This window comes from Pinus tabuliformis, chromosome 3_2 (assembly GCF_031772625.1).
Source record: "Pinus tabuliformis cultivar Carrire ecotype Pingquan chromosome 3_2, CPIR1, whole genome shotgun sequence".
Classification (NCBI taxonomy): domain Eukaryota; kingdom Viridiplantae; phylum Streptophyta; class Pinopsida; order Pinales; family Pinaceae; genus Pinus; species Pinus tabuliformis.
In genome coordinates this window covers 1,079,054,005-1,079,076,845 of record NC_142302.1, presented here as the reverse complement: position 1 = coordinate 1,079,076,845, position 22,841 = coordinate 1,079,054,005, and positions in this window count along the sequence as shown.

Sequence of the window (22,841 nt, the reverse complement as noted above, 5' to 3'; positions counted from 1 at the left end):
GCGTCCAATCTCACCAATATAGTGGGTCCCACAAGAGAAAGGAATAATATAGACACCCTTCATGTCCTTAGGGTCGATAGGATCCTTCACTGATCGGAGGGATTTACGAATGGTGTTAAGGGGTCTAAAGGTTGAGGGAACGTTATTCTTCTTAAGAATCCTTGCAATCTTATTAGTGGTCCCTTGAACAAAAGGTAGATGGACCCCTCAGACTCATTCTTTAGGTTCTTTTTCGACTACCGAATTTCTGGAAGCTTTAAGGAAAGCTTTCTGTCTAAGGTGTCTACTATAACTGTTCTCAACAAAGACATTAAGGAGATGGGATTTCTCTTTCTCGAAGCTCTTTTCATCAGAGATCCTTAGGGCACGAGTAGCGAGGGTGTTGAGAACGCCCAACTTTTGAGCCGAGAAATGATGGGAACTGGCATGAAGATATTGCTCCGTATGTGTTTTCTTCCGAAACACTTGGTGGGAGAGGGAACCGTCAATATTCTTTGAAATAAGAATATCAAGGAAAGGGAGGCAACCATCAACTTCCTATTCCATGGTGAACTTAATGGCGGAGGATTGACTGTTGAGATGATTGAAGAAGAGATCTAACTCCTCTTGGCCATGAGACCAGATGACATTAGTGTCATCTACAAATCTTTTCCAAAGTTTAGGTAGGAGGCGAGCCGAGGCCAGAGCCTTGGATTCAAAATCTTCCATAAAAAGATTAGCAACGACAGGGGATAGGGGTGAGCCCATGGCAACACCACAGGTTTGCTCAAAGAACTCGCCCTCAAAATTGAAAAAGGTGGAAGTGAGACAGATCTCAACTAACCGAGCGGTATCGAGATCCGTTAGGCGGTTGATCACTTCCAAGGCCTCCTTTATAGGGATGCAAGTGTAAAGGGAGACTACATCAAAACTAACAAGAATGTCCCTAGGGTCAAGCTTTATGTCCTTGAGCTCTTCAACAAAGGATGCAGAGTCTTTGACAAAGGACTCTGTACGGCCAACTAAGGGTTTAAGCTTTAAGGCAAGGAATTTAGCTAGAAGGTAGGTAGGACCACCAATGGTGTTGACAATGGGCCTTAGGGGAGCCCCCTCCTTGTGAATCTTAGGGAGCCCATAGATCCTTGGAGTAATGGGACTGCTCTCAATGAGTTTATGGAAAAGGGAACTCACTGAACTACGGGACTTGATGGTAAGAGCCACAGTCCTATAAACCTTCTTTAGCGGGTTCTTGGGAAGCTTTTTATAGCTTCCACTATTATAAAGATGATCTAACATCTTCTTGCGGTAATATTCTTTGTCAACAATGACAGCAGCCCCTCCTTTGTCAGCTTTCAGAACAATGATATCTTTGTTCTAGTTTAAGGATCCGAGGGCCACAAATTCTTCCTTACTGAGATTGCTCTGAGGGGGCTTTGCCTTCCTAAGGATAACGATGCAATCCTGTCTAATAGTGTCCTTAATATTATTTAGTAAACCTATAATCCCGAATTGTACGTCACAAATAATGTCATCTACCGGGATCTTGTTAGGGGCTAGGGAAAAATTTAAACCTTTACCCAAAAGCTTAAAAACAGAAGGGGGAAAGGAGAAACTAGACAAATTGATAACTTTATTATTACGAGAGGGTGGGGGAAGGTTAATATTATTATTAATGTTTCTGTCAAATTTGTTTATATATTTTAAATTATTACAGTTGTTAAGAATCGATAACTTAATATTATTATTAATCTTATTGTTGTAATTAAGTGATAAATTATTAATATTAGTATTATCATTAACAAGAAATAAATTACTACTACTCTTATTATTATTATTATTATTAATGGATATATCATTGTTTTTATTGTCAGTGATTAATACTACTTTGTTATTATTATTATTATTATTATTATTATTACATACAAAACTTAAATCACGATTATTAAGATCCCTACAGTGGAATAGGTTTGTTCCTTCACTGTCGAGGCTGATAGGGCTAACTATATTTGTGACAGGAAGCAAGGAAAGATCCAGCTTGGCGAGAATGAGAGTTGGTTCACCGTTTGCTCAGATAAACCAACTGGAGATGAATAGTTGTGGGATGAACCAGGACCTGGTGTCTGGCAGCAAAAACTAGCGCTAGAGTTAGGCAGACCGGGGTTACTCGTAATTGACTGTGATAGCCTTGTTGGCATATCACTTTTGCATAATGAAGAAGAGCTGCATCATAATCCACCGTTTGGATTAGGCTGACTGGAATGGAGCGTATCCTTGTACGATGGTTCTGAGGAGCTCAACACGATACAAACCCTTAGGCTAGGCTCAAAAGATGAAAGACTGTCCATTGAGTTGAGATAGGACTGCTCTGGGTTCATAGCCAAGCAGGAACGCGCTACTGGAGAGATGGAATCTGAATTCGAAAAAGACTGGAGCGGATTGAGGCGACTAGAGGAGATGGCATTTGCTTTCAAATTCACTATTTTTTCTTGAACCGTCAATGGGGGGAAGAGTCAAAAACACCAGAAGAGCCATAGGATAACCAATGAAACCAAAGCAATCCTGTCTCAACTCAATGGACAGTCTTTCATCTTTCAATCCTAGCCTAAGGGTTTGTATCGCGTTGAGCTCCTCATAAACATCACACAAGTATACGCTCAATTCTAGTCAGCCTAATCCAAATGGTGGATTACGATGCAACTCTTCTTCATTACGCAGAAGTGATATGCCATCAAGGCTATCACAATCAATTACGAGTAACCCCAGTCCGCCTAACTCCAGTGCTAGTTTTTGCTTCCAGACACCAGGTCCTGGTTCATCCCATAGCTATTCATCTTCGGTTGGTTTATCTGAGCAAATGGTTAAGCAGATCTCATTCTTACCGAAGCTGGATCTTTCCTTACTTCCTGTGGCATATATAGTTAGCCCTATCTGCCTCGACAGTGAAGGCACAAACCTATCCCACTGTAGGGATCTTAATAATCATGATTTAAGTTCCGTATGTAATAATAATAATAATAGTAACAAAGTAGTATTAATTATTGACAATAAAAACAATGATACATCCATTAATAATAATAATAATAATAAAAGTAGTTATAATTTATTTCTTGTTAATGATAATTCTAATATTAATAATTTATCACTTAATTACAACAATAAGATTAATAATAATAGTAAGTTATTGATTCTTAACAACTGTAATAATTTAAAATATATAAACAAATTTGATAGAAATATTAATAATAATATTAATCTTCCCCCACTTTCTCGTAATAATAAAGTTATCAATTTGTCTAGTTTCTCCTTTCCCCCTTCTATTTTTAAGCTTTTGGGTAAAGGTTTAAATTTTGCCCTGGCCCATAACAAGATCCCGGTAGATGATATTATTTGTGACGTAGAATTCGGGATTAAAGGTTTACCAAATAATATTAAGGACACTATTAGATAGGATTACGTCGTTATCATTAGGAAGGCAAAGCCCCCTCAAAGCAACCTCAGCAAGGAAGAATTTGTGGCCCTCAGATCCTTAAACCAGAACAAAGATATCGTTGTTCTGAAAGCCGACAAAGGAGGGGCTACTGTCATTCTTGACAAAGAAGATTACTGCAAGAAGATGTTAGATCATCTTTATAATAGTGGAAGCTATAAAAAGCTTCCTAAGAACCTGCTAAAGAAGATTTCTAGGACTGTGGCTCTTGCCATCAAGTCTAGTAGCTCAGTGAGTTCCCTTTGCCATAAACTCATTGAGAGCAGTCCTATTACTCCAAGGATCTATGGTCTCCCTAAGATTCACAAGGTGGAGGCTCCCTTAAGGCCTATTGTCAACGCCATTGGTGGTCCTACCTACCTTTTGGCTAAATTCCTTGCCTTAAAGCTTACACCCTTAGTTGGTCATATAGAGTCCTTTGTCAAAGACTCTGCATCCTTTGTTGAAGAGCTCAAGGACATAAAGCTTGACCCTAGGGACATTCTTGTTAGTTTTGATGTAGTCTCCGTTTACACTTGCATCCCTATAAAGGAGGCCATGGAAGTGATCAACCGCCTAACGGATCTCGATACCGCTTGGTTAGTTGAGATTTGTCTCACTTCCACCTTTTTCAGTTTTGAGGGTGATTTCTTTGAGTAGACCTGTGGTGTTTCCATGGGATCACCCCTATCCCGTGTCATTACTAATATTTTTATGGAAGATTTTGAATCCAAGGCTCTGGCCTTAGCCTGCCTCCTACCTAAACTTTGGAAAAGATTTGTAGATGACACTAATTTCATCTGGTCTCATGGCCAAGAGGAGTTAGATCTCTTCTTCAATCATCTCAACAATCAATCCTCAGCCATTAATTTCACCATGGAGCAAGAATTCGATGGTTGCCTCCCTTTCCTTGATATTCTTATTTCAAAGAATATTGACGGTTCCCTCTCCCACCAAGTGTTTCGGAAGAAAACACATACAGAGAAATATCTTCATGCCAGTTCCCATCATTTCCCAGCTCAAAAGTTCGGCGTTCTCAACACCCTCGCTACTCGTGCCCTAAGGGTCTCTGATGAAAAGAGCTTTGAGAAAGAGAAATCCCATCTCCTTAATGTCTTTGTTGAGAACGGTTATAGTAGACACCTTGGATAGAAAGCTTCCCTTAAAGCTTCCAGAAATTCAGTAGTCAAAAAGGAACCTAAAGAACGAGTCCCAGGGGTCCATCTACCTTTTGTTCAAGGGACCACTGTTAAGGTTGTGAGGATTCTTAAGAAGCATAATGTTCCCTCAACCTTTAGACCCCTTAACACCATTTGTAAATCCCTCCGATCAATGAAGGATCCTATTGACCCTAAGGTCATGAAGGGCGTCTATATTATTCCTTTCTCCTGTGGGACCCCCTATATTGGTGAGACTAGATGCACTATTAATCAAAGGATTAATGAGCTCACAACTGACCTTAAACATAGGAGAACCAAGTCTTCCGCATTAGCAGAGCATGCGGAGAAGACCAAACATCATGTTTGTATTGAGGAGGCCAATGTTATTGCTAAAGTTTCACAGTTCCATCACCAAAAATTTAGGGAAGCCATTGAGATTGAAAGAAGGCCAAGCAATCTCAATAGAGATGATGGTTGGAAGATCAGTAGTTGCTGGATCCCGGCCCTCGCTTCCTAGTCATTTCCTCCCCTTCCTCCCCTCCCTCTATTAATAGCTTGTTCTAGATTTCTTATAAAAAAAAAAATTCCCCCTTGTTATCCTTTAACCTGCTTTCTTTAGCCATAGTTCTTTGATCCTTTTTGGAAATCTTCCTTGATTTCTTATTTTTAAGAGATAGTCCTTTTCATACCTATCTTAATGGGTTAAATTATCTAGTATAAGATATTTAAACGACTTTACTAATAAATTTATATTAATTAGTTACCCATCCTTTAATTAAATACTATTATTATAACACTATTATATTAATAATAATAATACAATAAATCCTTACAATTACTAATTTTCCCTAGAACTATTAATATATGTTCCTATTAGATTACTAATAAATTGATACCCTAACCATTAATAATAAGAATAATACTATTACTATAACGAGAATATAATAATAACTAATATTACTTTAGTTAATATGACTAATAATATATGTTAGATATTAGTATAGATATTCCCTTTTCATGACTAATCTAAATGATCTAGTATATATAATATAACAATAATTAATATTATTTTAGTTAATATTAAATCCTTAGAATTACTAATATCCCTAGATCAATTAATACTTATTCCCTTAAATAACCTTACTATTAAATTTATATTAATTAGTTACACAAGACATTAATAATAAGATTAATACTATAACATTATTATAATAATAATATAATATTAATTATTATTAGTTATTATTAAATCATTTCGATTTGTAATAGTTATTTTCCCTAGATATATTATTATATGTTAACATTTCAATCAATTTTATTATAAATATTCCCTAGTAGTATTGTTAACTCAGATATGGTTAACTTTTCACTTAAATAACATATGATAGGTATTAAAATAATATTTGTTTTAGCATAATAATATTATATAATTAAACAATTTGAATAGTCAAATTTAGCCGTTTCTTGGTCAATCTTAGCCGTTTATCCAGTTTGATCTAATATAGCCGTTTTCAACTCAAACCTAGCCATTGGATGATCTGCTCTCCCTATTTAATATGTAGCCATGATCTGATTCTTCAACTTGTCCTGACGATGAACCACACTTGTTGGTTCGAAACGCGTTGACAAATGTATTATCATGTGATTTACGCCAAAATTTTTTTTCTCATAAATTTTATAATATTATTAATTTTTGTTAGTTAGGTAAGGTAAATTTGATTCGGTCAAGTTATGTATTTGGAGCTCTAGGTTTATGAGAACCTATGGTATTCATGTGCTATAATTAATTCAATGTTTATGAGAATCTATAGTATTTATGTCAAGTATAACTTATTTAAAAGAGAAAATTAAAAAAACAAATTAATAGTTGTAATTAATTCTAGGTTCTAGAACCCTATGGTATTGGTGTGGAATTAAACCAACAAATTAACAATTATAATTAATTATAATTATAATTAATAAATAAATGTTTAGATCCATCTTAACTTGGCATCTACCAAGAGAGGTATCAAATCTCTTGAGATGTGAATATCTAAAAAGAGATTTGATCACTTTGACTTTTAGATCCAAAGTTAAGATGGATCTAAAGTGGTTAATAATGGATGGTGAATGTGCTAGTAGATTGTTAACATATGTAAAGATCTTTATTTACTAATAATAAATAACTTAAAACACAATTGGAATAAAATATTGTAAATGTTATATATCTTTTTGGGATCTTTATTTAGATCCAAAGTTAAGATGGATCTAAAGTGGTTAATAGTGGATGGTGAATGTGCTAGTAGATTGTTAACATATGTAAATATCATTATTTACTAATTATAAATAACTTGAAACACAATTGGAATAAAATATTGTAAATGTTATATATCTTTTTGGGATCTTTATTTAGATCCAAAGTTAAGATGGATAGAAAGTGGTTAATAGTGGATGTTGAATGTGCTAGTAGATTGTTAACATATGCAAAGATCATTATTTACTAATTATAAATAACTTAAAACATAAATGGAATAAAATATTGTAAATGTTATATATCTTTTTGGGATCTTTATCTTGTGTTTCGATGGTATGAAGTTGTTTGAGTGGGAAAGGTTTCAAACAATGATGACACACATGTCAATATAGACATCATGGAATTTGTAAAAAGTGGAAAAGTGGATAATATTGCAGAGATCATGGGTGAAGGAGACTTCCCAAAGACTGATATCACCACTCTCTACTTTTCTTAATCATAAGAAAATTGAAAAATAGATTAAAAAACACAAACTGTAAATGTGGTATATTGATTTGGTATCTCTGTTTTGTGTTATGATGGGATGATGTTCTTTAAGTTAGAAGGGTTTCAACTTATGAAACTTATGTCAAAATAGATGTTGCAGAGCTTGTAAACAGTGGCAAGGAAGAAAATTATAGGTGGAGGAGACTTTTGTTAAATTAACAAGCAAAGACAAGAATGAATAGCATCGAAACTCATGGGGCATAGCTAGCCCTTTTCACTATAAGATGTTACAATAGATCAGCAACTTTCTATAAATATACAAAGTCCTAATCAACCACAAGTCAACTAACTACTAACTAACCTATGCATACTTGATCGATAGGTAAGAATAAGTTATATTTTAAAACTCCTTAATCTTTGTCACATTCTTTGGCACTAACATTCACTTTGTGCCACTCCATGCTTCTTTGGGCACTTTTACCTTTCAGGCTATTTTTTGGAGCTCTATCCAATATGTATACTAAACACACATTATTCTTAGTCCAAAACTCATTGGGAAGATTCTTAGCCTTGAGGATGCTCCTTGTCATGGTCATGATACTCCATGTTTCTTGAGGCACATACCTTTCACACTATGGAGATCCATTTAATACATAGATAAACCAAGCATTAGCCTCAACCCAAAACTGAGTGGGCATGTTTCTAGCTTTGAACATATTCCTTTCTAAAGATGGTAAGATTCTTTTTTCAGTGACTCCATTCTGTGGTAAATTACATTTTAATTATTTTTTGTCTAAAAAGCTTTTTGAAACTCCATTGAGTCACACTCTCTTCCTCCATCTAATTTAAACAATTTAACATGTTCACCACTTTGTTTTCTACTACAACCTTAAACTCTATGAACTTTGTGAATGTTTAAATTTTCTTTTAAGGAAATATACCCAAATGTTTATATTAAAATCATTATTCAATGTCAAAAATTTGAAACTTCCATTAATGGAATGAGTTTGCATGGGTTCAAATAGATCTATGTGGAGAAGTCCTGGATGCTTCTTGCCTTTGTAGTAGGCTTTTGGAAAACTCCCTTTGATGATTTTCCAAGAATTCCACTTTTAGAAGTGTTGGTTTTCTCATTCAATATAGGGATTCCCTTAACCACTCACTATCAATGCAAGAGACTAAGATACACCTAAAAGGTAGGTGAACATAATTAAGATGCCACAACCAACTCTCATCTATGCTTGATACATTTTGTGCATATCACCGTGACAAATTTACACTTCTTATTTGCAATGGGAACATTTGGTTATTAGTCATTTGTACCTTCATAACATGTCTTTTACTAAGTAACTTATCTATGATTGTGAAAGTATAGCCCTTAATATGACATCATAATCATGTCAACTCAACTATCCAATACTTATTGTGTCTAAGATTTGGTACATAAAAACATCAATAATATATTTTTTCTCATTTTTCTTATTTAGGATAGGAACAACAAATTTTCTTATGGTGTTAACATCATAATATTTGTCTAAAGTAATTTTGGATTGAATAAAGCTATTAATATTAGAAACAAATTTCTTGTTACGTCATGTGATTGTTGCAGTCACTATTCAACAAGCAAAGATATTTGTTGTGATCTTCTTCAGTGATGTGAAATTATATGAACATTAATTTAAAGGTCTCTTCTTCACTGTTGGAGACATTAGTTATTCCCTAGTTCAAATCTAATTGTTTCTTTCTGCATTCATTTTCATAGTGTCCATACATTTTCTAGTCATAACAATGTATCTTGGAATTGTATGTCCATCTTCTGCTTTTTCCCCTCTGATTCAAAGACTGACTAGGTTGATTTTATTGTGCTAATGATGTTCTTTATTCCACTTGATGATAACCTCTACCTATTTAATATTTTCCTCTACTCTCTTTATCTCCGCCTCTACCAATGGATGCCTTTGTTTTGAAGGCATGCGCTAAAGGTTCCTCTTCTATGTTGATTCTTGACTCGTGGGACAAAAAAGATCCTATAAGTTCTTATATTGTCAAAAACATTTTATAGATATATGCAGTGATTTATTGTAACAACAACCATCTCAAATTTCTTAGGTAGAATTTTGAGAACTTTTTCCATAATTTTCTAATCTCTAGTCATATTTCTATTACCACTGAGAAAATTTACAACTCTCATCATTTCGGTCATGAACTGGTCAATGTTCTCTTCCTCCATGTTCGAGGTTTCAAACTCTCTCCTGAGGGTTTGAAGATTTGTAGTGTTCAATTTGTCATTTCCATGATAGACTAACTTTAGAGTATTACAAGCTTGCATTGCACTAGATGCTTGATTTGTAAATTGGCATGAATGTTCCATTGGGAAGTTTGTCACAAAGATATAATAAAATCTATTTCAAATCCAAAATCCACACTATGAGGCTTAATTTCTCCTTATATTTATGAATTTGTTAGTTACTATGTATAGATAAAATATGGAAAATAAAGAAAAATGAAATGAAATTTACAAACCACAATGAACACAAGATATGCACTAGAAAGCCATTATGAGAGAAAACCCAACTAGAAGGTGAGGCTTCTCTACTCTCTCTTTCTTTAAATGGAAGTGGATGCAAGTGCATAGGAATTTGATATAAAATAATTGAATTTGGGGAGCATCCTTGAGGTGGGTGCACTGTAGTTGAGGGGGAAATCTTGGATGGTGTGCCCTCCTATTCCTTATAAATTTCCATGATTATGGAATTGAAATTTGTGTGAGTAGTTTGATTTGCACATGTTATATGAGCTACCATTATCACCAAATTACACTAGGAATCATGTTACATACTTCCTTAGTTTTACATCCATTAATACTGACATTTATAGCACCCAAAAAACAACTAGAATTCACTTCAAGCTTTCAATCGCTAGGAATGGAAGTTTATTCCTTCTCTTGAGTAGTAGATATATCCCAACACAAGATTTTGACATTGCTTCAATCTTGTTTTAGATTTTTGTGGATAATTTTGGAAATCCTTCAACCAAGGGGATCTCCTCGATATGAAGTCCCAATTAGAACTCACATCGTTTGGTGTAGGAGTTCCATTCGATATAAAGGCCCAGTTGCCAAATCCTCAAAGATTTGCCTTGGCTCTAGCTGTCAGCATAGGAGAGTGATGCAATATTGTCTTCAAACAACAAGGTGAGTGTGCAACGCAACTATGTCTAGGTCCTCTTACTGCAAAAGGGGGAAAGAAAAGTGAGCCTCTAAGTGAGAGGTAATAGTATCACCTAAGAAGAGACATACATGAACCAGAAAGGTTTCTCCAACATCCAACGAAATAGTTCACAACGGATGCGATAGTCGTTACAACCAATGAACAAGGGAAGATCCGTCTAACATCCAACGAAATAGTCTATAGAGAATGTGATGGTCATTATAACCGATAACCAAGGAAAGGCCTATCTATTATCCCGCAGAATAGTCCACGAGGATGATACAACAGTGGCAACCATACAACACATTCCCAACAAGATGAGCACTAAAATAACTGAATTAGTTCAACTGTCTTAGCACATGTGAAAGAAAACATGAAATACAAACGTTCATAGAATAGTCTTACAAACATTCATAAGTCATGCATGAAAATGTGTTGTCTTGAAAAGGCTTATGTGATTAAGCAAAAGTTCCAATACACATATTTACATTGTACATCACTAGTCCCACTACACTAGCCTTAGTAGTGGGACTTTGGAGCCACTCCTTTCTCCTCAAAGAACTAATTGATCTCTCTAATGCTTTGTGGGAGGAGCCAAGGTGAAACGTCCTTTGCTCATACAATGAGGGGGTATATATATAACCAAAGGGGTGATGCCTACCCCTTGTGACTCTCTGACTGCCCTCATGGTTGTTCAACTTCCTTTGAATTTTAAACTTACATGACTCTTCATTTTCATGTGTATCCATTGTGTTGGTTGTGTGTGATATTCTTTGCATGACAACCCCACACGTGGGAGCGGTAGCCCCCCTGCAATCTGGTATTCCTGGTTTTGGGATCCAAGGGAAAATTTTTGTGTATATTTGTTTTATGTTTTATGCTCTTGCCATTGTTTATTTTATGTTTTTTAGAATTCATATGCAGGTAATTTATATATAGGGTTAAAACCTACATTTGGTATCAGAGTTGTTTCGGCTTCAAGGGGATGCCTTTGTTGTTGAGGGGTTTTACTTGGGCATGTGGTAGAACTTGTGTAGTGAGAGATCAGCGGGATCGATTCTTATGGTGAAAGAAGATGGCGAGCAGTGGAAAGATAGGGATCAAGAAATTTAATGGTCATATTTTTGAGTTGTGGAAACTCAAGATGGAGGATCTGTTGGTGGATAAATATTAGTGGATCACAGTATATCTGGGTACTAAACCAACAACAATGTTAGCTGAAGACCGAGCGAAGTTGGATCAGAAGGCAAAGAGCACAATACGATTGTGTGTCTCAGATTTAGTATTGTTGAATGTATTAGGGGAAGCTTCGGCGAAGGATTTGTGGGACAAGTTAGGGAATTTGTACCAATCTAAGTCTCTGGTGAATAAATTTTTCCTACAGAAAAAGCTGTATAACCTAAGGATGAAATATGGAGACTCGGTGACAGAGCATCTGAACGACTTTAATACTATGATAAGCCAGTTATTGTCTCTTGATATTAGAATGTCAGATGAAGATAAGTGCATCAGTTTTTTGTGTTCTCTACAAGATTTGTTGGATAGTCTGGTTGGTGCAATAGGTAGCAATGCAATTGCCTTGCAATTTGATGAAATAGTCGTATCCTTGTTGTCGGAGGAGATGAGACAAAAAAATATGGAGGGCTAGAATCGTGATGCCTTTTTTGTAAGAGGACGGTCCCAGAACATAAACAAAAATAAGTCCTCGAGTGGGAGATATAAATCTCCAGGAAAACCTATAAAGGTGTGCTAGAAATGTAGAAACGAAGGGCACTTCAAAAGGGACTGTAAATCTAAAGCTCCTGAGAAAGGAAAGGGATCTGATGATTCTCCTTCTGTAGAGGCAAAAACCACCTCAGATGAAGGTGGGGTTGTGTACTTGGTTTCTTCTTCAAGTACACATGTAGATCATGAGGCATGGTTGATTGACTCAGGTGCATCCTTTCACTTCACTCCCCATAGAGAGTGCTTCTATGAGTATGATAAATATGAAGGTGGTGATGTCTTCGTAGGGGATGACAGGAAGGCTAGAATCATTGGTCACCAAAAAATCAAGTTGAAGTTGAAATTTGGAAGGATTAGAACACTTCTGGGTGTTCTACATATTATTGCTTGGCCATAAATTTGATTTATGTAAGCAACCTGGATAATGCAGGTGTAAAAATAGTGTTCGAGAAAGATACCTACAATATGATTCGAGGAGAATTGGTATTGATGCGAGGAGTTTAGATTGGAACTCTATACAAGCTTCAGGGTAGCACTGTTATTGATGGGTGCAATAGTTATGTGGTTCCTGAAAGTGGAGGAGAAAATATAGTGGTCTTTGGAGAAAATACCATGCTATGGCATCAAAGTCTTAGACATATTAGATAGAAGAGCCTTTGAATACTTCATGGTAATGGTATCGTAGAAGGTATGTCTAATTTCTCTCTGGATTTTGATTTCAATGAAAATTGTGTATATGGGAAGCAGAATTGAGTGAGTTTCCCCTTTGGTACTAAGAGGGCAAAACAGATATTAGAGTTTGTGCACAGTTTGGACCTATGACAGTTCCATTACTGGGTAAGTTTGTGTACTATGTATCATTTATAGATGACTTCTCAAGGAATACATGGATATATTTCCTCGGGAAGAAATCTGAAGTCTTTGACAAGTTTAAAGAACTTAAGGCTTTGGTGGAAAACTAGACAGAGAAGAAGATAAAGGTGTTGAGGACAGATAACAGTGGAGAATTTTGTAAGAAGGAATTTGAAGAGTTTTGTAAGAAGTGTGGTATAACACGACATAAAAATACTCCATACACACCTCAGCAAAATGGAGTTGCAGAAAGAATGAATAGGACAATGATGGAAAAGGCAAGAAGCATGCTTAATGGTGTCAGGTTAGGACATGAATTCTAGGCAGAGGCGGTGGAGACTGCATGTCACCTGGTCAATAGATCACCTTCATCAATGTTGGAAGATAAGACTCTACAAGAGGTATGGACTGGTAAGAAACCTTATCTTTCACATCTGAGGGTATTTGGATGTGATGCATATGTACATGTTCCAAAGGAGAAAAGAACCAAGTTGGATAGTAAATCTAAAAGATGCATCATTATTGGGTATAAGGATGGTTTAAAAGGTTATAAGCTTTGGAACCCAGAAATAAGGAAGGTTGTGTACAACCGAGATGTGGTGTTAGAGAGGTGAAATATTTTGTTAAACATGAAGTCCTACTAAAGGAACCTGAGAAGATAGAGTTTGAGCTAAAGGAGTAAGAATCAAAGTCTACAACATAAGAGGAATCAGAAGATGAAGAGCCACAAACTCCAGCTGTGAGAAGATCAATTCGAGAAAGAAGGAAACCAAAAAGGTATATTCCATCTTCTTTTTGCTCAAATTTTTCTTTATCTATTATTGATGATGATCCCAGAACTGTGAGGGAAGCAGTGGATTAAGAGGATGTCAAACTCTACAAAGAGGTCATGGTTGATGAAATGACATCTTTGCACAAAAATGAGGCTTGGGATCTGGTGGAGTTGTCGGATGGAAGGAAACCCATTGGCAGAAAATGGGTGTTTAAGAAGAAGATGAATGTAGAAGGCAAGGTGGAGAAATACAAATCTTGGTTGGTAGCAAAAGATTATTCCCAGGTGATGGGAATTGATTTTGGTGATATTTTTTCTCCTGCTGCCAAGGTAGCTTCTATTAGATTACTTTTAGTTGTTGTTGTTGCTTTTGATTTTGAGGTGGAGGGTAAGAAATAATTGGTATGAAAGTTAAACAAATTCTTTATATGGGTTAAAATAGTCACCAAGGATGTGGTATCAAAAATTTAATACATTTATACTGGGACTTGGCTTCATCAGAAGCAAATAAGATCACTGTGTGTATTTTAAATTAATTGGTGACCGTGTTATTTATTTGGTCCTGTATGTGGGTGATATGTTGCTGATTGGAAATGACAAAGAAATTATCTAGGATTTGAAGACCCAATTTTCCTCCAAATTCGAAATGAAAGATCTTGGTGCTACAAACTATATTTTGGGCACGAAAATTAAACGAGATCAAAAAAAGAGGAATCTTTGGCTAAACCAGAGGAAGTATGTCGAGAAAATACTGTAGAGGTTTAATATGCATGATATTAAACCGGTGAAGGTTCCTATTCCTGTAGGTGTAAAGTTATCTGTTGAATAGTTTCCCAAGACACAAGAAGAGGAAGAGGACATATCCCATGTTCCATATGCAGGTGCATTCGATGGCTTGATCTATGAAATGGTTTGTACTAGACTAGACATTGCACATGCATTAAGAGTATTGAGAAGGTTTATGTCGAAACTAGGGAAGGAGCATTGGACAACAATGAAGGGGGTTTTCACGTATTTGCGTGGTACTAGTGATTATGGTTTGTGCTACCAAGGAAGACTAGGATTGGATAGAGTTTTGTACATTCGTGGTTTTGTTGATGCAGACTGGGTTGGATATCTAGACCAGAGAAGATCTACAAGTGGGTATGTGTTTAACCTATTTAGAGGTGTAGTCAGTTAGATGAGTAAGAGATAGTATGTAGTGGCACTTTCAACTATAGAGGTAGAATACATGGCAACCACTCATGCAAGCAAGGAAGTAGTTTGGTTGTAGATATTGTGTTCAAGTATGTGGTTAGTACAAAGAGCTATAAGGATAGAATGTGATAGCAAAAGTGAATTTTTCTTGGCAAAGAACCCTGCTTATAATTCAAAGACAAAGAAAATTGATGTTTAGTATCACTTTGTGAGGGATATGGTTGAGGACAAAAAGGTGTTTCTAGCAAAGGTGGACACTTTGAAGAATACTTTAGATGCATGGACAAAGTCTGTGAGCACTGAGAAGTTCTATTGTTGTAGAGAAACAATGGGTGTTGCAGGGCTGAATCAATGACTAAGCTCTCTTGTGGCCCCCTGTGGAAAGTAAACAACAAGTGGGAGAATTTTGTGTGTGTGTTATATTCTTCCCACGACTACCCCACATGCGAGGTTTGGGGCAGTGCCCCGAGAATTTTTTTTTTGGACCGTATATTAGGTGGGCGGACCTACCTATGGTTTTGTGCATGGATTTCGCACGTGGTTTTGGGCATGATGGTTTTTTGTCAATGGTATTTTGTAGATTTGGTCAAGGGAACTATGGTTATGTTCTAATCCAGGGTTTATGGATTGAGGTTTATGGATGCTTTGACACACACACACACACACACACACACACAGATATATATATATATATATATATATATATATATATATATATATATATATATTGTAACATTGAAAGGAATATAATGAAAAATTAATCTTGTAGTCACGGTTTTGGGATCCAGGGGAAATATCTGTGTATATCTGTTTTATGTTTTATGCTCTCGCCATTGTTTATTTTTTGTTTTTTAGAATTCGTATGCAGGTAACTTATGTACGAGATTAAAACCTAAACATTGGACTTCCACTTCACAATACATTTGATTTACAATAAACATGGCCCACAATAGTGATGTGGTAGGTGACTGATCATGACATGACTTGACATGACACAGGTGACATGGACTGGCTTGATGATGTGGCAATGTCAAGCAAATACTACTGCTAAGTGATAGATGTGTTCTTGGATGTGCTTTATCTTCTCCTCCACATAGCTTGATGATGCGGGGTCTTCAATGATCTTCGGTCTTGGAAGGTGGTTGCACACTTTTGTTCCTTTTGCTTACTCTTGGTAGGTTCACTCATCCATTCAACTACAAATGATTCTTTAGGCATGCTTCCTCTTTCTTCTTCCTCTTCATCATCTCGCCATGATTTGACTGTGTACATGTTCATGCAATTCACTTATGACAAGATGACATCAATTTGAAAACTCCCTAATCTAAGATGATGCATTGATATCCATGAACTGAGCCCGAGATCGGTGATAGGTTGGGAGAGAGGGCCCAGTAATTACGCATTGCACAGCTCTGGGTGACAAGGTGAGGGGTTGATCACTAAGACTGAGTAGAGCGCAGCTCAGGCTTGACTGAGGAACTTTTGAACAAAGTCCTCACTAGGGAGAAAAATTGCGTAGTGGCCACTGGGAATCAGGATTGCGTAGTTTAGACAGACAGTGGCTGATGCGGGATGGGACCCTGGGAGACAGATATGCGCCGTTTTGAGAGGCAAGGAGGACCAGGCAATAGAGAGACGTGGAGGAAAAATCTGCATAGTTCTTAAGGTCAGTGAGCTCCAAATGAGGAAAGACACTAGGGGACACCTCTGCATAGTTCTGGAGACCAAAAGAGGTTGGATGCTTGCAGGGTTCCAACAAACAAGGGGAAAATCTTGAGGACTAACAGTGCGAAGTGCACAGTTCAAGTCAGACTAGGAGGAACTGCTGCACAATTCTTGGGGTCAAGGAAGGCTGTTGAGCTCTAGAATTGTGCAATGCAACTGCCCTAGAGGAAAGTTTCTGCGCACTATGCAGTTCTAGGCAGCAAGGTCATAACACTGAGGGCTAAGACTATGTAGTGCATAGTTCATTCAAGGTCTGGTGTAGCTGAGTTCCCTGGTTGGGAACATTTTCGTAAAAATGGCTAAGTGCGGGAGGAATATAGACTCGTGATGAACTTGAAATGTGATCAGACACTTAGCATTCTTTGACGACACGACATCATAGACCATCGGGGAAACAAACAAATCATTATCCTCTGTGTGACCATCTCATGACAAGAAGCGACAAGTGTGACACTTGAGATAGGCTTTAGGACAACCGAGATGACACTTGTGTGACATTGCTCAAGACTTCGTGTATGAGTGCGACACGTCTTTTCATGACTAGGAAAACTCATATACCTAAAGGCCAACCTTCAAAACCAACAGAAAAGGATCGCAACATTACATATTAGTCAAACATGCCAAAAGACGATAGTTAGCCCAACATGAAAAAGGGAACGAAACACTTAGAAAAAACACATGAAATGACTTTCAGTGTTTGCAACCATACATGTCATTGAAGACATAATGATTTGAAAATGATAAGCTATCATTCATACTACACTAAGAGGTGTATTTCAACTTTATGAGATGCGCTTTGTTTTCCATACCTACCCTCCAAAGGGTTATGAATTAGATGGATTTTTCATGCGGTCCTGATCTCTGATCTTATATCATACGTCGAGGTTCCTTGGTCTTCTTATCTGATGATCATATTTTCTCCTCAGCTCTTTGAGCATCATCTAGCATGTCCTCCTTCTTAATATCCTTCTTAATCATCTTGCCATAACCTGGTAGAATTCATGTATCTTTAATCCACTCATGAAAAGATGGCATCAGTCTAATAAACCCCTAGTCTAAGATGTTGCATGATAATCCACTAACTGAGCCGAAACAGATATAAGGTCACGTGGGAGAAGGCTCAGTGATTGGGATGGATGGAGGGATAAGAATGCAAAGTGCCCACTAAGGGAAATATTTGTGCAGTGTCTATTGAGGGTCCAAATTTCATAGTTCAAGCAGGAAATGGTTGCTGCGAGTTGAGGCCCTAGAGGACAAATCTACGCATTTTTTATAGGAAAGACTGGGTAGTAGAGAGGCTTTGAGGGAAAATTTCTGCAGTTCTTGAGGGAAGTGAGCTTTGGCTGAGGGATGCTCACTGGAGGTAGCCTCTGCGCAGTTTTGTATGCCAAGGGGTGTTGGGATTTCTACGCATTGTGTGGTTCCAGTAGGAAAGGAAAAAGCTTGAGGGTTGTAGATGCAAAGTGCACGGGTTAGGAAAGATGGATGAGGCTAGGTTGCTAGGAATCCTTTGGAATTTGGCTAAGTGTGGGATCAGTGGAACCGATGTGAACAGTGACAGAACTTGATTGCGACCACACACTTGGACACTTACTGATAAAACATAGATCATCCATAACATATGAATAATATCACTCTTACTGTGCTCCCTGGCTTGGTTTATTGTTAATATTACAACCTAGTACAAAGGAGATGTTCTAAAAATATTTCACTTGCACTCTCCCAACCATAAATAAAATATTTCAATGTTTATGTTAAATAGTATAATTTTATATAAATTTTATGTTATTTTATGTATATTTATGTTAATATAGCACTTTAATAAACTATTTAAATATCTAAGTAATATATTTCAATATGAAATTCATACATACATACAGATATACACATAAAGAGAGAATATATACCTCAAATGGAGAAGTAATTAAAAGTACAATAACTCAGTTATTTAGTAATAAGAGGGAAATGTGTAATCCATTCAATTCTTAAAATAAAATTGGTTGGTAACATTCAAAAACATTAGTAACAATAAAAATATTTAATATGGATAATAAGTAAAATATTATACTATGCAAGATTAAGTAATATTAAGTATATTTAAAGGTATATTAATAACATAAAATCATTTTAATATGGAAAATGTTTCATATCGTTAAAAGCTTTTAACACATATTCACATAGTTTCATTATTTTACATTTTGGTAGCTTCATTATTTTACATTTTGGTCTTTTCTTCAAGTATAATTTTTTGATCAAATTTGTTTAAAATATAACAAGGATTTTTTGGAATTTAAATGGTGTAATTCTAAAAAATCCAAATGCCCAAGACGATTTTTAACAATTGTATCCAATTATGCATTTAAAAATGAAATTTAAATTATATTTATATCTTAACTAGGAATTTATCTTTTTTTTTTGTAAGTCAGTGTAGAAACCTTATATTACGATAGAACATAAATTTACAGCATAGTCTATTGGTCTGCCAGATTGGAAACCAAACTAGTTGCAGTAAAATATAGCCTTATTCCAAAACTTAGCCAGACATGCCAAAAAGTTTTTTTTTGTCTATGGAATATACTAGGCATATATGCATAACTATCTTTTCTACTACTAATTATCCATTTACGACTTATTGGAGGTCTTTTTGAATCTCTAACATTATTATTTCCTCCTATAGAACTACCTATAGTCCTATTTCTATGATTTGGCCTAAACAACCAATCAACCAAATAAAAAAAATAAAAAAATTGACACAGATTCATGGTCATTTATCCAAGGACAGTGAAGGGTCCTCCACCACAACTAATCCAGACGCAAGTGTAGTATTCTCCGTTGGAGTTGCTGTGGAATTCATCCCCGCTCTTGGTGTCACTGTTTGCTTGCTATTGGATCCATTTACCTCTCTGACATTGTATTCATTTAATCTGGCCAGATCTCCTTGTCCCTATCACAACATAATATCCAAGTTATGGATATATTTCAGATAAATTGAAAAAAATTATTCATATCTCCAATGCGATCATCCTGCAAATGTTCTATGTTCACCACTCTTTTGAGTGTCTCCTCCACCGCATGAAGCCATTGATCAATTGCCTTTAGTTACAACTGATGCTCCATTTGACGCCAGATTCTCTCTTCTATAGCTTTTGCCTACAACTTTCCAAGTAAATAATAATGTTCCATGCTATCTCTAAAGTTCTCTAATAGACCATCTATCTCATTCATTATTTCCCTGTATCTATGATCCAATCGACCTCTTCTTCGACTTTCTCATCCAAGATGTTCCGTCGCAAACGCCTCGCTTCATTTTCCTAAATTTCGACGACTTCTTAGCCTCTGCCTCAGATAGTCATGTGATAATTGAGTTTTGCCTCCTTTGCTTCCTCCTCCATTCTAGTTCTCTTACCAATTGTGGAGATTTATGCCTTTGTTGTCGACTTGCCATGCCCATTCCTCTCTATAACTAATTTGGGGGACGTAATTCTCTGATGAACAGGGTTTCTCCCGCTATTATTCCCGGGATTTGTATCACTCGACCTTATCACTATGAACCCTATGCACCTCCCTTCCTTTACATATAAAGGAAAAATAAAAAGCCATGCATTCCAGCTCGTCCTTTATGCACCTTCCATGTCAATTTCCAGTAGCTTCCGCTTACCAATGTGGTACCAGTACATTCGTGCGAGGGAAGGACAATCTTCTTTCTCATTCACCTTTGCATACGATCTATACAAGCCCACTATAGTCATAACTCTTTTACAGTACTTCTCCACACTATGTATTGTCCGTCTCCTCTCCTTAGACCATCCTTTCCTATTAATGCAACCTCTCGATGAATAATTAAATGGGCCTGGGTTCCACTCCTTCCCATCATCTACAGTCATGTCCTTCTTTCTTGATGACACGTACCCTCAAATTGTCCTTAATCTTCGCTAATACCCGCTACTTGTTTTTTCATGAACACATGTCCTAGATCTTCTCTAATAACCACTACTTTTCCGTTCATGATAATTATTAAACATTCCATTCACCAGGTGGGTTACTTACCTCCTCTTGGCCCACCCTGTTTTTATCACTCCACCCCTCTGATGTGGATTGATATTGATTCACCAGTGCTTGGAAATCTTCCTTTAGCTGTCTGTCTATCATGTCCTCACAAACCATTTCAATGATCACCCTGGTACTCTTGACCCCTTTTTTTTCCACTCTCTCTGCCAACGCATTGGCCGAGCGTCGAACTAAGGAAAACTCCATTTTTTTCAACTCCTCTAGTCGGTCCTTAATCCTTTGGATAATCTATGCAAGTCATCAATTATTTGTGACCTTACTCATCTGAGTGCCACATTGCAATCTATGTGCTATTTGGATGGCTAATGTAGAGTCTCCATCTACTATTGCATTCACCATTCTTTCACTTTGCAACATTTCCAGTCCCTCCTCCAGGGCTTGGAACTCCGCTACATTATTTGTGGCTTGTCCCTTATTGATGAAGTATAAACTTTGAATTTTACCTGTCTAGTCCTAGATGATTCCTCCAACTCTATTCTTTCCTGGATTGTGCTTGGATGCTCCGTCATAATTAAATTTCCAGAAACCATATGAAGGAGCCTACCACATTGTAGCACCCATTGTTATGTGGCCTTATATGGGTATGAGGATCCTATTTCCTAGCTATTCAAGGTAAAGGAACTTTAAAATTATTACTTCCTGAGTAGATGGTTGTTCCTCTGAGGTTCAGATTCTTTTAATTTTGATGGTTTCATGGAAAATTTGACGGTTGCATTCCTTCTAGATTGACCAGAGGATAAATCCAGAAATCAATTTCTAGGTCATGTTGACCACTTCATTCTTGGTGTATTGTGACTTCCATATTTTAATTGTTTCTTGTATACTTTCCTTATTTTTGTCAATTTTTTCTGAAGATGATAGTCAACCAGACCCATATAGATTTTGTTTATCTACAAGTATTTAGTAGGTGGTTAATAATTTCTTCTTCTCTCTCACATAGACAACACCATGAAGGAACGATCATCCCTCTCTTAACAAGATTCTCCCAAGTTAGAACCTTTCTGTGTAAAATTAACCACAGAAACAATTTAATTTTTTACCAGTGGGAAGTTGCCCATATTTTACTCCAAACTGGGTCATGGACTTCGAGATGTTCATTTCGAAGGTAACCCTTGTATTCCTTGAGGTTGAAATCTTGCCCCTCTCATTCCTCCCATCAGAGTTGGTCTCGAGCCTCATTTGCTAGGATTTTTCTTTTAATCAGTTCCGCTGTAATTTCTTGAATGCTTGAATCTCTCATATTTTCCTAGTGGAGGATGTTTATGTTCCAAGTTCTCCACTTGTTATTTTCTAGTCCTTAAGCCCAAAATTGGTGGACTTCCCTATACCTCTATATCTATGTGGTTTCCTTAAGACACAACTATTCTAATTTGTTTAATTCTGGTTGTCGTTGCGAGACATCCTCCCAGAATAGGGCATCCTTTCCATTTATTACTTCCCAAAAGCTATTTTTTTGTATAATTTCTTTGTTATTCCATGCCAGGTTCCATATAGCTAACCCCTGGATTGAACCTGTGAGCCTTACTATATCTTTTAGTTGAAAATTAGGGGCATATTTCGCTTTCCATAATTTCGCCCATGGATTCTCCCTCTTGTTAACCATTTCCACCATAATTTGGCTCCATTTTCTATTTTAATTATCTTAGGATCTTGCATCCCCTGGCCACCTGCCTGCTTGGATTTACTGATTTTGTTCCACACCACCAGTGGCCATTTCCATTTTTCCTCTGCCCCTTGCCACAGGAAGTTTCTTTGGACCTACTTTATTTTTTGGATAACTCCTTCAGACACAGGGAGAACATATAACATATACCCCGGGATAGACTGAAGCACTTCCTTAACTAGCACCGATCTCCCTGAAAAATTCAACACTCTCACCATCCATCTTTTGACCTTGCCTTCCAGATTGGATGTTAACCTTTCCCAGTTGGATTTATTTTAAGGTTGTGTTGTTAAGGGAACCCCTAAA